General features: G+C 42.0%; 1 protein-coding gene across 1 annotated transcript in view; it reads left to right on the top strand.

The window, feature by feature from the left end:
* gcgrb (glucagon receptor b) overlaps window positions 1-16,671 on the top strand; it is a 37,809-nt gene that overhangs the window by 780 nt on the left and 20,358 nt on the right. The gene's annotated exons all lie outside the window — the stretch shown is intronic.

Below are 16,671 nucleotides of genomic sequence, written 5' to 3'. Positions count from 1 at the left end.
TGTTAGTTGCTTTCTGGTGCGGGAGACACCAGAGAATTCCACCACACGTTTACTGCATATGCGTTTTGAGACGTTGGATGACATGATATAAAGCATCAGTGTTGTGTGTTACAGCCTCTTTGCTCGAGGTGAGAGGTTTATGATCACTTTAAATTGACTTATGAGTGTGGAGTATGATCAATATTTCTTCTATTGCCCCCTCTCTCATTGCTCTCTGTGTTTCTTGTTTCCCTGCATACCACATGCCACAAACACAGATGCTTATATGACTTTGGTATTTTGTGGCTATATGAAGACCTTCAGAAAGCTGGTCACATGATGAGGTTTAAACATTCGTTTTTGCTCGATTGCTGAGTGATTGCTGAGTGATTACTTTGTCTCAACGCAACAAACTGCAAGAAAATATTTTGTAATCCCAGCAAATAAATTTCCTGTCTCTTTATCCCGAAATGTCTTGTTATCACTATGAAAGATGCCGGGTAATCATCTTGAATCAGCAGATGTCTCTGAAGGTTATTTTTGCTACTTGCATTTGACATCTGCACAGAAGAATTATGTGAGCATGCAATGCAGCTGCAGCCCAAGTTCCTGTAATCCGCCTTGAGGGGCCGAGAGTGGCCCTGCAGTCCTCACAAGGGAGTTGTGTAGAGTAACCTATAGAGGCCACCTTAGACATGAAGTAATGTTACATAAGCGGCTGAACGCGTGCACTCGGCTGATCTTATTACATCAAGATCATACAAATATTATTCTGTGATCACGGAGTTTATTATCAATCTGAATGTGCTGATTTGCTGCGTTGTAATTTATGATAAGAAACGGAAAGTTTTGGACCGACTGTCGCATAAAACAAGCAGTCTGAGCACGTCGCTGTATCTGTGGGAAGCAGTTAATCAAGGAGACAATCAGCAGATGAACTGATAATGAAAAGAAGCATTGCTTGCGTCTCTGTGAAAACGGAACAAAATACAACTGTTGCACACATGCCCGCTAAGGCTTTCTGTAATCACAGACGGTGTATTCAGGGTCTCTGTATTTTTTTATATATATTATGCATTGGCAGGTTTTCCCCTCAGAGAAGTTGGCCTGGACTCTCATTCTGGGCTATTTGAGAATTGGCTTCGGCTTAAAACGGCTTTGACAGAGGCTGGTGTGATTGGCCATAGTGAATAAATGCATTTATCCCAGTTAGTCTCAAATTCCAGATGGCGCTCTGGTACACCTGGTTTGCAAAAAAAACAACAAAAAAACCCAATTGTTGCTTGCTGACTTACCTCTCTTACTTCCTCCTTCCGTGTCCTTTTGCCTCCTTCTGTGGTTTTGCTCACTCTCCAAGGAGTAATATCCTAAGTTGTCCTGCCCGAGGGCTGCCGTGGTTTCCTCAGACATCAGACCACTCTTTTGTAATGGTATGATGGCCGGAGATTTGATTTGCTTGGTCAGACTCAGGATGGGTCGGCGGACACACATTTACAGAGGGTAGATATTGATTCGCAGACGTTGGGTTTCAAACATGAAAGACGGAGTCAACTAATGTCTCTTTTCCATTAACTTCGAATTCCTGACACAAAAAGCTTGAGGTATCACTGAGTAATGATTGTTTTGCAACCATTTAACCGACAAAGTCAGAGGGACATTGTAAAACAAGACAAGTCGCAAGTGTTGTTCGCTTTGACCTACGACCTTTGGTCCATGGCTGTCCTATTTCCCATTGTCAACCACATCTCCAGAAAAGCAGCATCTTTTTCACACTCACTCCATATAATGACATGCTACTGTAACTGGCTTCTTCCGTGTGCTGTCGGCGGCACATCTAACGATGCGATGCTCGCCGATGCAGTGTGTTGCACCGATTTGGTCCTCGTTATTTCTTTGTTAAAAAAAAAGAAAGGACAGCACAGTTACACTTTGATACAGGTATGTTTTTTTTGGTTGATTTCTACCATGTTGTAAATTCTTTGAGTCTGAGATTGAGGCTGTGGATGGAGCCGATGAGGAGTAGGTGAAAACTGATTGCAGCCTCAAAAACACATGTGAAACAACGGCCATGACGTAGCCAATTATAAGGCAGGAGTATAAAAATCGCCACGAGAGTTGGACATTTGTAACATTCGACAGCCATGCAAGCGGCTCTTGGGCTGTACCAAAATGCTCACCATGCAAAGCTGCTGATGCTGAGCAGGTATAATGTTTACAATGTGCACTGGGATTCTATTCAGATACACTTTCAATTATATTACTTGAAATCCTCCAAATTGTCATCTGTTGCCATGGCAGGACTGTAACTAATTCTTCTCAGGAAGAAACTAATTGGACGACCTGCCTGTCTGTCACTGCTTACTTCCTGATTCCTTCCTTCCTGCACACTCTGCCGATCATCTCGAGCACTCTTTTGGCGTTCTGCGACCCAACCTTTAACTACTGTTGTTATATGAAACTATTGGAAACATTTTGACCTCATGATGGCGCTGGATGAAAATATCCATCCTGAAGGGAACATCGACGTCTTCACCAAATCTCGCAGCAATCCATTCAACAGCTGTTGTTTACGTAGCCGTGCTGGCTGCATGCTTTGAGTGCATGGTGGTGCATGTGCATGGTGGAGGCTTAGAGCCCGCGCTCAGGTTAACGCGGTTTGCTCTGTCAGGATATTTGCCGCAGTTTGTGCTTTGAGCGCCATAACCCCGTTAGCTATAGCCGCCGGCTCAGGTCGAGAAATGCTTCCAATCTCGCAGCTTCGATGTTCCTGTGGAGAATCATCAGAAGTGCTTTGGAGAGGTGTTTTTACAGGAAAACAGAAGGTGACACCTGGACAGGTTATCACACAATCTGACCCGTTAATTGCACACAGAAGCAAAGAAGACTTTGAGAATTGTACAAAACAGAGGTCGTATAAAATCCCGACAGGATTGTTTGTGCTTCTTGTGGGAATTAAAAAACTTCTGACCATTGTTAACACCCTCAGAGAGAGAAGGAGGTTTGTGTAAAGGCAAGTCCTGCATATTTAATGTGCTGTATATTTTCTTTTGTAGACTGATTTATTTGATCTCTCTATTATTTATTCATTAGGGTGGGCTGAGGGACGGGGCGAGTTATTACACAAGGAGCCTCACATTAGTCTCTCTCTCCTGCACACTGATGGTACAGTAAATGTGCACACACATACATGCAGGCAAAGATGCATCGGTTATTTACATATCTGCAAAGACACTTTTTGAATCCTGCTCGTTGTTGTAAAACTCAGGACTTTCCAAACTTCAGCATGAGGACATTTGGGGATCTAGAAGGACATTGGAGAGCCCATCGTTTTACATTATCGCTGTCCTTTCCAAGACACCACATTATCCGTCTCAAAGCAAAGTGGTGCTGCCGTGTTGCATGTTGAGGGCGTGTGTGTGGGGTTTTTCTTCTCATGCATGCGTGTGGGGAGAAAGTCTGCCCTATCAACACAATTGTTTATTTAATCAACATTGACCAGGGCAGGCTTCTGACGCATGATGTGGTCTCTCTCACACACACACACGTATTACAACACACACACACACATATTCAGATCACATTAGGAGCAGATTGCTTATGCCTGGTTAAACAGAGACATTTTATGTGTCAGCGAAAATCACATTAACTAATCTCGGTCTGATGCTGATGTCATCAACGTGAGACGCCCCTTGTGGCTCATTAATCCAGGAAAGGACTGCAGGGCAGCAGGACGTGAGGCGTACAGATGTTTTAAATTGCTAGGCTTTTCTTTGCGGACACAGTGGAGTTGAAGGTGAGGCAATTTTCGGTCTCCTGCTCTTAAACGAGTAAAATAGAAGAGTGTTGTTAACATGCAGTTAACGCAAAGAAACACACAGAGAAAGGGTGATTTTCCTGGTGATTATGAAAGGCTCGTACAAGAAATGAATGGACGTTTACCATTTTACACCGGGAATCATAAAAGACGTGATCAGAGCAAAATCATCATTTTGCAAATCAGAAGAGTAACTTAAACTCAACAAAGTGGTAGCGAGAGCGGTCCCATACTAACGGCTAGGGCTGGGCAATATATCGGTAAAGTGTTGTCTTTTCCTGGTTGGAAAGGCTGCATTACAGTTAAGTGATGTCATTTTCTGAATTTAACTGAGCTGGTCTATTCTTTGCCTTCACCCAGTTAGCCATTAAATCCACATTACTCATGATTATTCATGAAAAAACATAATTGTGTTAATATATAGTCAAATCCCCAATAGTCAACCCACAAAAAATATTGTGATATTAGATTTTCTCCATATCACCCGGCCTTTACTGACAGGGGACTAAAAAAGGATGATCTCTTTAAAACTACGGACACACAGACGTATGGCACACAGCCTTGCTAGATCAAAGCCATAAAGAGCTCTACAACAGACAGTCGTTTCAAACGTGAAGGCGTGTTGCTGCGATGCCTCTGTGCGTGTTTTCATGGACGACTATCTGGATGAATCTAATTTCTGCTCTGTGACTTTCTCCAACCTACGGTGAAATTGAAAACCATGAATGATTCCTTTGCATTCATTAAGTACGGCCGTCCGCCCTCACTCCATCACGCCCTCGTTCTCTCTCTCTCTGACCCTGGCCTGCATCTTAATCTCTTATCTTAGTCGTGTCACCCATTCATGGTAATAACACTTCCTTTTTACACACCCTGTCCAATAAGGGAGTCGGTTAAACACTTTCTTTCTGGTTCTGCGGCACGTCACTCTTCCTCCCCTTCCCTTTTATTTCAGCTGCTCACGCTGTTCATCCATCCTTGTATCTACCACTACATCTCTTCCCCTTCACACTCCCATTCCTCCTGAAATACTGACTCTTCAATCGCCCCATTCTGAATCTCCCATATATTTTCTCACTATCTGTCTAGAAGCGTAAAATTGAACCTCTCCCACTGCCCATCAGCGCATTATATGTGTGTGTGTGTGTGTGTGTGAGTGTGAGTGTGCGAGACTCCTCACCCTCACCCTTGACATTCCTTTGATTCCCCACTTGGAAGCTGCACTGTTGCCATGATACCTTTTAGCTGGCAGCATGGCTCTGGGGATGATGGCTGAAACATCTCCTCCTGCATCGTCGGGACATGTTGTGCAGACATTAATGGAGGATGATCCCCTTGACATGAGCGCCATCATCAGATCAGGGCTGCTCGAATAATATTAATCACAATCACACATTTGGCTTGCCACAATTGAAGGAACATGACCGACTGGGACACTGATATTTAAAACCCGTGCCTCTGCTCATCGAAAACCTCTGCTGCCTATCAAAAATAGCACTTCCTAAACGTACAGCCAGCCACCAGGGGGAGATGACATGATGGGACATGATATTAAGTGCCTTGAAGTTGCACTTTTCACAGGGAAAAAACAAAAATGTGTTGTTGACCACGCCACAGCATCGCAGTGATTGCAGCATGAACTAGATCTATTTACAGAGCTTTAATTACATCTGCTCTAGTCTGGCCTCTTGGTCATGGTGTCATGCTCAGCCAATCGGATACTTCGCCCGCAAACCAGGTCCAGGAAAAGGGTTATCCTACGACCAAAAAGGCTATGACACTGAAGCTTTACGCTACCTTTATTTGTATTTGTTCTTGAAACTTGTGTGTGGGGGACTACAGATCTTGGATACACTACTACATCCCTACACTAGGCTGCGGTCAATGTTGATCAACGCGGAAAGCAGTTGCTAGCATAGCTGCTAAGCTTTGTGCTAGCTGCGTTCGTAGGGCTACAAACGAATGCTACTTGGACAAATGTGTAAACAATGATCCAAAGACTAATGTACATGTCAGAGTATACAGTTTGAGAGAATGAGATGTCATTGTTAATCGATTCAATAAACACAATATTGTCATATCACTGTGTGCTTATATGTTATTAACAGTAGCCTATAAGCTATCTTATCTTATCTACTTAGGTGTGAGGTTCCTTCCAAATGCAGTCAGACCAATGTTGCGGTGAATCATGCTTTATTTATTTTTGGGGGTGAAATCACATGAAAAAAAAGACTCAAGACAAGATGATGTGGTGGAAAAGGATTTTCAATATTTAATGTATAACATGAAACCAGCTCTTTTTTTTTTTTGCACCCCCACTTTTAAATTCGTTGTGGTGCCATTATTATGTCGAACAATTAATGAATTGCCAAGACAAAGAAAACTCAAAGAAAATCCACAAGATTTTTATAACTGTACAAAATAACATCCATTCAAGAACTCGTGCTTCGCCTAGAGGGGCAGAGGAGTAAGTGCTTTCTGCGAATGTGTGTATGTGCTGCAAACGTGCGAATATGTGCTACAAACGGACCAAAGACATGCTAGGAGCAGAGCAAGGTATGCTGGTGAGCTATCCGCTGCCTCTGAGCTGATCAATTATACATGAAGCGCTAATGTGATCTACTGTAAACGGCTGGGAGGGAACACAGAAGGGGGGGATATATGAGGGGAAGCAATATAGATGAGGTCTGTGATGTCTGTGAGTCAAACAATACATTTTGACATCATAGACAGATCTGCCGTCACTGCTACTCCGTTGACTCATTGATCACTCCACAAAAAAATGGAGCAGTAAAAAAGATCTCATATCTAAAATGATACGATGAAGCACATGCACTTTTTGAAAGTGCACTCTATCTCTCAGACACACACACACACACATGATTTAAGGAATGAAAGACCTTACTGAGGATACGTCCAGACTTGTCAGTGCCAACATCCCGCTGGCAGACCAGCGATGTCCTCCTGAGCTCCACTGAGGGAGGTTTTGTCTGGGTCACATGTACGTCTGCATTCTTTGTGGTAGATAACAGAAGTGCTTGTATAGACAGTACTTATAATTAGACGGGTGAACATTTCCCCTCTAGGATATCACTTACCCCTATTTATCTTTCGCCGACATCCAACTAATGTTTTCGTCATGCTGCTCGACTGTCGCCATGACGCCTGTTGTCGAGACGACCGTTGTACTACGCTATACGGGACAGCTGAAGTTCATCCTGATCGGTAGTCCAATCCACCACCAAATTGCCATCCGTCATGTCGACGAGCGAATGTCGGCAGTGATTAATGAGTGGTGGATTCACAATTCATTAAAACGTTATAAAGTTTTCAGCACGCTCAGCTGTTTGAGGTACAACGGGGGATTCAGAACAAAACAGAGATGATGTGGCAGAGTCATTTAAAACTTTTAATTAGATTTAATTTGCCAAGTAGCAAAAAATAATTAAACGTTCTTTTATCATAAGAAAAGTGACAGTACTAAACAGAGAGAGGAACCAATTACATGTGCAGCAGTGAGGAATTGATGATTTACGATGATGATGATGCTGCTGCTGCTGATGATGATGATGATGCTGCTGATGATGATGATGATGATGATGATGGTGGTGGTGATGATGATGCTGCTGATGATGATGGTGGTGGTGGTGATGATGATGATGATGATGATGGCAGTGTCAGTCAGTTGGTCCAACACTTGGACACAGTTGATCTTAAACCTCTCGACATCCATTGTGTGGGTTGGAATGTCAAAGAGCTAACATTCTGCGTATTGGAATAACAAAACAATTAAAGTGCGCACACAATTTTCTCCAGAGATCCAGTCTCTTGCAGCCCACTTAACATGCACAGTAGCTTTTCTCCCGTTGACCCCACCCACAAGTTCCTGTTCGGCTGACACACAGAAATCTTATTCAGCTCAAGGAAAGTTTTACGAATATGAAACCTCAATGAATCACAAATTCACAAGAGAAATAGTAATAATCGACCTTGGTCGCAGTTCAATGCTGCAACGCTAAAAAAAATAAAAAAAGTTGTCACTGGGAAGAAATTGGAAGCAAGGTTGAGTGGCGGCAACGTTAATGGGCTCGCAGCTCAAGGTCACATTATTCGCAACCGACGTAAGGCGCCCCAATCTCCACCTGAACTGTCGGTGGTCGAGCTGCATTGTGGGTAATGTAGGATCCAGGTTTTGACAAGGTGAACGATGATATCTCTGGTTCTTTAGTCATGTAACAAGGACAAAATACATTCAATAGAGGTGCATCTCTAAATCAGTGGAGTCAGTGGAATGTGTTTACTATCCTGGATGGTTTCCAGGATAAGTCGACTCTGACCAAATGAGCGAACAGGGAGTTGGAAAAAGGAAGAACCATTATTAGTTAGAGGAAGTGGATTTTATTTGGTATCTGCCGAATTTGGGGAACAAGTGTAAAGGAGCATGTATGACAGAGGAAGGAAGGTGGAACACTTTGAGATATTATATTTTAATCCACCTTTTAGAAACGTCTCAGTGTCAGCTGAATGCCTGAAATGGATTTTAATGTCCTTGCTACTTGACAGGATTAAGTAGTCCTTAATTCCACTTGAGAATGTATTGTGACTGTCGTTTTAACCTGCTCAGTCACATCCCAAAGAACAATTTCACCCAGATCAGCCGAACGATCAGCCTCAGCAGCACGGCCGACCGTCTCCATGGACATCAGTGTGCGGAGCGATTGTCGGGGCCGGATCAATATGCTGTGGATTCTACGGACGGTGGATTAAGAGGCTGATTAAGGTTGGACCTCCACTGTGCAGTGACCTCCGCTGTCGCTACGACCCCCACGACACAAACATGCAGACACACACAGGAGTCCCGAGACATTCATCCCACAGTTTTAACATCCAGGTTGACAATACAAGACCAACGACACCTCGTAGTGACTCAAAATGAATCCGCTCCTCTGGAGGTAAGAAACTAGACTTCCAAAGCCTACAGAGCTCAGCAGGTGTTATGGAGAAAACGAATGTGTGCTCGTGATTTATGAATTAATGCGCACAAATGAGACGATTAATGCTCTTGATTCAATGTCATATTAAATGTGAAGATTTTTTTTCATGACACCTCTCAGACTCTGTATGCATCTGATACATACAAGGGCATTAATTATCCCACCAATCAATAGCAGAGATGTGCAGTGTGCATTATGATGCATTAAGTCTTAAAAATACAGTTCCTTGACTGGCTCAGACAGTTTGAACCAAATGCTGTTGGTTCTGTCACTCTGCAAAAACATGAAGATGGGCAGAAGTACTGAATAGTGTAGACCACATGGCCAGCATCAAACCGATTATATAGCCACAGCCAGCGATGCCTTCCAGCTCACGGCCATTCCTCCACTGTGTATGCTGCTGCCATACATGGGTAATTTGAGCTAGAAGCTCAGCTGTTTTCAGGCGTTTGAAAGGCACGAGAGGTCCTTGTTGCTAAGGACATACTGCTTTGAGTTATAGAAGTCCTATGAGGTGACAGCACACGGTACGGTTGTGTATAATTCTATGAAGAGGGATTTTACAACTGTAAAGTTATCTCATTGATTTAATAGTCACAACGTAAATGGTATGAATCACTGTTCATATTCAAAGTCATTTATCAGGAATGAGCAGTTACACATATTTGAGTGGCCAACTCATGCTGCATTGTGTTGCAGCGACTCTGACTCCATTGGCCGCCTATTTCACAGCGCCACTCTCCTCCCCTTCCATTAGCTGTGCTATTTATTCAAAGGGCACCATCGCTGTATTACATTTAGGGCGTTTAGCAGACGCTTTTATCCAAAGCGACTTACAATAACTACATCTTTCATAAATCTTGTGATTAGCTGGCTTTGGTGATTGTGATAGACCAGCAACCTGTCCACAGTGTACTCTGCCTTCGCCCACATGTCAGCTGGGATCGGCTCCAGCCACCCCCAAATTGCATCCGTTTGTACACTTATTCCTTGTTTAATAGCTCCATAATTGGGTATGTATGACAGGATAATGAAGGTTAAATAATAATGTGCTCCAGTTTGCTAAGAAGTCTCTCCTCATTTAGAAATCCACTGATTTAGAGCTAAATTCAGTTGACTATATCAGACGTCCTGATGTGTGATATTAAACTGGCTAACCAACCGTTACGTGTAACATTTAAATGTACTGTAGAAACATGACTATTGCATGTTTACAGGCAATACTCTTGTTATGATTGGTGTATGACACAAGTGAAGGATGGATGGGGTTGAGCCAGTATATTTTCTGCAGATTCATCTTGCTTCTTCCCAGATGATCCAGATTAACACGTTGTAAAATAATGAGTATTGATCTAGATGCTCTTTATACCAGTAAACTGTGTGGGTGAAGAAATCCTCTGCTGACTGAGGATCAGCTGCTCTTCCCTTTGTCAGCCAGTGTGTGTGTGTGTGTGCATACTCGGCTCTCAGCATCCACCATGTCTGTATCCACTCAATCATTGATTTCCCTTCATATTTTCTCTGGTTGGATGGAAGTTAATATCTTAATGAAGCCGTTCATCTCAGATCTCCTGTTCTGACACTGACGCCGCAACATCATGACATCTTTGACCGCGTGGAGCTCTGAGTCTAGTTGTGTCTTTTTCCTGTTCACTGTTGTAATAGTGTTCCTCCTTCACGTCCATCTGTGATTTTTGCTTTGAAGCTGTCATACACACCTACCAGATCTGATTCACTGTAACTAACACATCTATCTCTTACATCTCCTGTGTTTCACTCCCTTGCACGCACAGTCACACACACACACACACACACACACACACACACACACACACACACACACACACACACACACACACACACAGCAGTAAGCGTTTGTGATTGTTGGGTGTCGGAACTGTTTTTGAGCCACCCTGATTGGTCTTGTTTACAAAGCAATAGTCCTGCTGAGTTTTTTGTCACGTATCAATGCTCTGCTCTGCACACACGCAAAAAATCACACTGCACACACACACACACACACACACACACACACACACACACACACACAGTCCTGCTTTTTTTCTACTTCAGGTGTTTGAGGCAGGTCACACACTCGTGCAGACACACTCTAAGCCTGTTGAGTGTAAATATTTGTGTGTAGCTGCAGGCTCGCTCTATTAATATTGGACAGTGGGATGAAGGCAGCCTGGACAGACGAGTGAACGAGGCACAGAGAGGGATTACGGAAGGAACGGTGGGGTTAAACATACCAGCGCTGACGCTCAGGTTGCATGGACTGTGACTCCGCAGGGACGGGGATCATGGGTGTGTGTGCACAAATCATGTGTTTGTGGCAGATGTAATACTAGCTTGTGTGTGTTACGAGAAAGACCAACTGACGCAGGGACAGAGAAACATTCAGACTACATTGGAGGTAATAATAATTGAATCCTGGACTAAAAGAAACACATTTCCTGCGCTAAACTACAATTTCCGGAAGGACTTTCAATCTGCTCCAATTTGTTTGGATGGAAACATGACATCTCGTATGGTGTCTTCATAATGCGCCTGCCCCCGTTTGGTTGTCATTTAATGAAGAGCTATGAAGCGATGCTGTCCTTCAGATGACACAACACATATGGCCCTCTACTCTCACTTCCTCTGGGACGTTTCCCCCGATATGTGCACACACATCTCCCCGTCATCTATAGCTCTCCACTCTCAGTCCCATCTTAGTATAGAAACTGCAGTGTGTGTGCTGTCACACATTGTATGACAATGCCAGTGCAAAGATACTCACTTGTATTTGTGCGTCTGCAAGGCCGTTAATCCCTATGTTGCATGCTCGGTTACGTATTTATCTACCAAACATGTCTAGAGGATCTAGCAGGTGATTATGTGGATGCATAGATGTGTGCCTGCGTGGCCTCGATCTGTGGGCGTACGCATTGCTGATGTTGATTAAGGAGAATATTAAAACAAATATCAACAGCTGGCTCCACCAGATGAACCCTCTGACTCTCTTTGGTGACATCCTGTCGTCAAACACCTCGTGTTAGCAGCTCCGAGAGCCTCGACTTCCGTCGGCTGATCTGGCCAGTGGGTGGAAAGGCGTTGGTTTGAAATTCAAATTGACATTTCACTTTCCTTTTTTAGAAGTAAGAACACGGCCAGTGGGATGAGACAAGAACAGTTGGTACTCAGGAATAACAGTTGGTAATATAGTGCATGAGACGCATGTGTGACTGTCAGATGAGCTATAATGAACAAAATGGAAATGAGATCCCTGAGACTGGATCACATTCACTAAAGGTGTGTAATCTGTGTTAAAACAACATTGGCTAAATTATAACAACCAAAGGGGTTGAAATTGTTTGGTCTTACTTCCTCTACCAACAGGGACAAAAGGCACAATGGGTGCTTTCAAGCTGTTGGTTGTGATGTCACACAGTTGGTAGCCTATAGGCCAGGAGAGTCAATCAGGCCTCTAATGGCTTGGTAACAGACATAATCACAGTCAAAAATAAAAACATATGTGTCCACAAGTTCTTTCACTAAGTGGGGGTATACAGTATTTCAGTGTAAGATGTGTTTTTAACTATTCACCAAATGCAAGCACTTCACATGTACATGTACATATATTATATAAGAAAATCTGATTTTCATTGAAGCCCCACACATCCATGGCTCACATTTTTATGGTGGAGTCAATAAGTATTGAGCAGAGCAAGACCGTAAACAGGCTGTGGGAATGAAGCTGCAGTTTGTAGTTGTATAGTGCTATCATGTACAAAACAAGGTGAAAACAACTCACTGGGATTTGGACTCAATTTCCAACCACAGTGCATCAAAGTTACAATTACTAATTTGCAGGGCAAAGAAACAAAAGAAAAAGTGGCCAGACTACATCCCAAACACAGGAAGTGCTTAGAGTCATTCTATTAGGCTTCCCTTGAGGTGAGGTTAAGCTACGTTATCTTTATTATCCCACCAGGGGAAAGTAGTTTAGGAGCCAGGGTTCACGTACAAACAATATACGGAAGACAACACAATTAAAACACAGATCAGTTCATGGAGCACAAGGAATGGAAATTCATACAGTGCAATAATGACAATGTGCTACTGTACAACTGTGCAAAATACTGGGAAGTGGGGAAGTACAAGCTAAGTACGAAGTGCTGGTGTGCAAATGCAGCCGAAGTGCTCTTTGTTAAGTATCTCAATGGCCTTAGAGATGAAGGAGACACGGAGCCTCTTAGTCCTACAGACAGAAACCCTGAAACGCAGACCTGAGGGCAACAGCTCAAACCCTCTCAGGAGTGGATGGTCCAATCCAGTATACCAATTAAATAAAACATTTAAACATGAGTGTGTATTCATAATATGAAATTTTATTTGATTATTTAAGTGTCACTTAATTTGATTCGCCAGATCTTGTAGTTTGCTGAATTTCCACTCTAGAGGGTGTTAACATTCTTCTGTTTCATGACATAGATTAGTCCTAAATGGTCGACTCAGGCTGTTGGCGTGTTGTACCTTTAAATCAAATAAGTATCTTAATTAAAATGTCCAGGTTATTTAAGTTACAAATCAAGGTCTACATACCTGTGATGTCATTCTCTAGAGAGACTGCTTCACAGTCTGAAGGTCATGGTTTCCCGTGCTCTTTGTGTTTGCCTGTTTCATTAGTCGTTAATGAGCCAAATTTAATGTTTACTTTACAGATTTGAACGTAGGCTGTAGAAGTGAAGGACACGTAACAAATAAGTTGCTGGTTTGAATCCAGCTTTGGACATTTGTTGCACCTTTTCTTTTTCTTAAAAAAAAATGAAACAATGAAGTCCCTTTAAAGGATTGTTAAAATTAAATGAAAATGAATTGTTTTAAAGGCTTATTGCTTTTCACAATAAGAGACACCTGATAAGAGACAATAAGAGACAGCTGAGTCCTCTGAGGGTCAACAGAGGGAAAACTGAGATTTGAACCATCAACCTACAGACTGAGGAGGAGTTTCTCTAACATCTGAGCTAACTGAATGTTGAAAAACTGTATACAAATGTGGACTAACGTCACCGTTCATGGGGTTCCTCCATCTTTGTGGAGTTTTAAACTTTACTGACTGTTTTCATAGCAGCCATCTGGACATAACAAGATAAGTATTAGTCCTGGTATTGAGAATGGTTATTACTAAGGCTTGCTGGAATACTTGAACAGAACCTTCTAAAATATTTCTAGTAACACCTGAGTTTTTGTTATTATGACAAATCGAAATGTTTGTTGTACAAAAAAAAAAAAAAACTACCCGACCTCAGCAAAGTCCCAGCACAGCATCCCCTGCCACAGCTTTAAAGCTATGGTCTACATTCTGAAAATCAGTTGAGCCTCTGAGACAGATTTAAAAAAAGCATCCTGCCCCCCCCAAGCAAACCCCCTCAGTGTTCCACGATTCAACGAGGCGGGATGACGTGGAGAAGAGGGGATTGGATGGAGGGTACGACCAATGGGAGCCTACCGGAGCAATGGCTCCCATTGGTCAATTACTATGCAGGCCTACGGCTGATAGACAGAATGTTTTTTTTATTTTTTATTCCAAATCGTAGATCATAGCTTTTAGTAGTCGGAATAATTGAAAACACCTGTGTGGGTGTGCAGGGCCATTAAGCATTTTAAGATCTGATTTTTTTTCTATGTAGATTTTTCTAGTCAAGGCCTGAAAATACGTGGCCAATGCACTGAGAGGCACCCGGTCCTTAGCACTCCTGCATTCCCTGCAGGATCCTACCGTTAACTTTTTCTTCACTAAAATCTTTCTCTGCACACTCAATAAAAGGAAGCACTTTTATTTTGCATTACGGTTTTCATTTCGGCTTTTAAGGTAAGAAGCCTATTTGAGTTCATTAAAATTGCATTACCACTACATGAAACCACTCCATGAAAATCTTTGCTTAAGTGATTCGAAATTACATCCAAATCCAAACTGTATTTTACTGCATTTCGACATTTGACCCTGCAAAAAGTAAATTGATTATAGAAACATGTCAAGAGTTTATGAATGAAAATTGGAGGCATATTTCGACCATTTGTGGATGTGATTTGTTTCATAAACATATATGTATTTCACAACAACTCTGGTTGTTTCTCATGTGTTGAGAGTTTTGTGGTAATTTTACGGTTAATCGTTTTGGCACATAAAGATAATTTCTTTGCAGGAAAGGTCTTTAGATCCAAATAAATGTACCTCTTTGATCTATATACTCTGAAGACAACATAATAAATATAACTCACTCTAATATGATTTAAAAGGGGTAATTTTTCAGCCAAACGCACTCGGTTGAGTTATGAGCCAAGCCCTTTAGAATGCAAATGCATGCAACACACACTCACTGTCCTTGTTTCGCTTTCACTCTCTCTCTCTCTCTCTCTCTCTCTCTCTCTCTCTCTCTCTCTCTCGCTCACACACACACACACACACACACACACAAGAAAGGCAGAGCTCTGTATCTCTAAAGGCCTCTGGCACATGTGGGCCTATTTAGCTTTAACAGAATGATCTCATTTGGTCTGTTCACTAAATCTGAAATGTATCTCATGTGACAGCGAGGACCCAAATTCTCTCTTCACTCCTCTGCACAGATTTCCCATTACAAATAGAGCTCAGCAGACAGAGATGAGAAAAGAGAGAAAGAAGTTCGTATTCATCTTTTTAATCGGTGTAGGATTAGTGACAGCAAGACCCTAAATATGATTACTGGCTTTATTCAAGATGAAGTAGATTGGAATGCCATTTTATTTTGAAGGGAAAAAGTTGTGTACTGTGAATGTGAACCTTAGAAAAGTGCAACAGCATGTAAATCAGTTATTTTTATTCAGAAGAGATGCTGAAAATATGTGCAGCCTCCATCCCTCACCACTTTCTTATTTACATCACAGTATAAGTCGCTGATGCAGCAGTATTTGATACCAGGAAATAACTCCCACAAAGTTGTGGTGCGAAAATAATCTTGAATGTGAACAGAGCAGTGCGTCAAAATACAAAGAGCCACAGAGTAGTTTTATTTGTTTATTCATTGCCCTTGCTCTGATAAAGGCAGCTTATACTGCTCCTTCCATTCTTACCTTTCACAATAAAAGCCTCAACAAAATAGCATCCAATATGTATTTATTTAAAAAAACCAAATGCCACCAGCCACTGTTGATGTGACATGTTTTAATTATGCATTAGCAGTGACTAAATCAATGGAGCAGAGAAAATTTCCTGAGTAGTGTCAGTGTTTTTCCATTTTGCCAATGAGCTCACCATCGTCCTCTAGAACTCCCTGAATAGTGAGTAATGGATGAGTGACATGGAGCAGTTTTCGGCCAAGAAAAATGTCGTCCTCAGCTGTCCCAGCAGACACCCAAAGGCAACATGTGGTGAAGTGAATGTCTGACAGCTTTTCATTTTCTGTATCACTTCGACTGTCAACAGTGGTTTCTTTTAACCATGACCGCAGCCGTTCACCGACTTTAACCACGTGGTTATTGTTGTAACCATAACAACAAAGCCCTAACCTTAACCCCTACACTACGCAAATAAAAGGGATTGATGTATAGTGTTGCAGTACTGTACTTATCTTTTTCAAAACATGGAATATTAGCTTGTTTGTTGTAATAATATTAATAATGAAAATAATAAAAAAAATATTTTTAAGAAGCGCTTTCCAAGAAAAAGAGAAGGAAAATGAAAGGAAATGCAAGTAAAAACAAGAAATGGAATCTTAAATTTAGATAACATAAAATGGCAAAAGTTGACAGATGCAAAGAGGTAAAATGGTGACGGCTCAAAATATCTCAAACATCTCAAATGATTCCATGTATACAGAGTAATTCACTAAGGTTTTAATCCCATAAAGAGATGTTGGG

This window comes from Eutrigla gurnardus, assembly GCF_963514095.1.
Source record: "Eutrigla gurnardus genome assembly, chromosome: 3".
NCBI lineage: Eukaryota > Metazoa > Chordata > Actinopteri > Perciformes > Triglidae > Eutrigla > Eutrigla gurnardus.
Note: the sequence above shows the minus strand (reverse complement) of the source record. Positions and strands in the feature narration are given on the sequence as shown.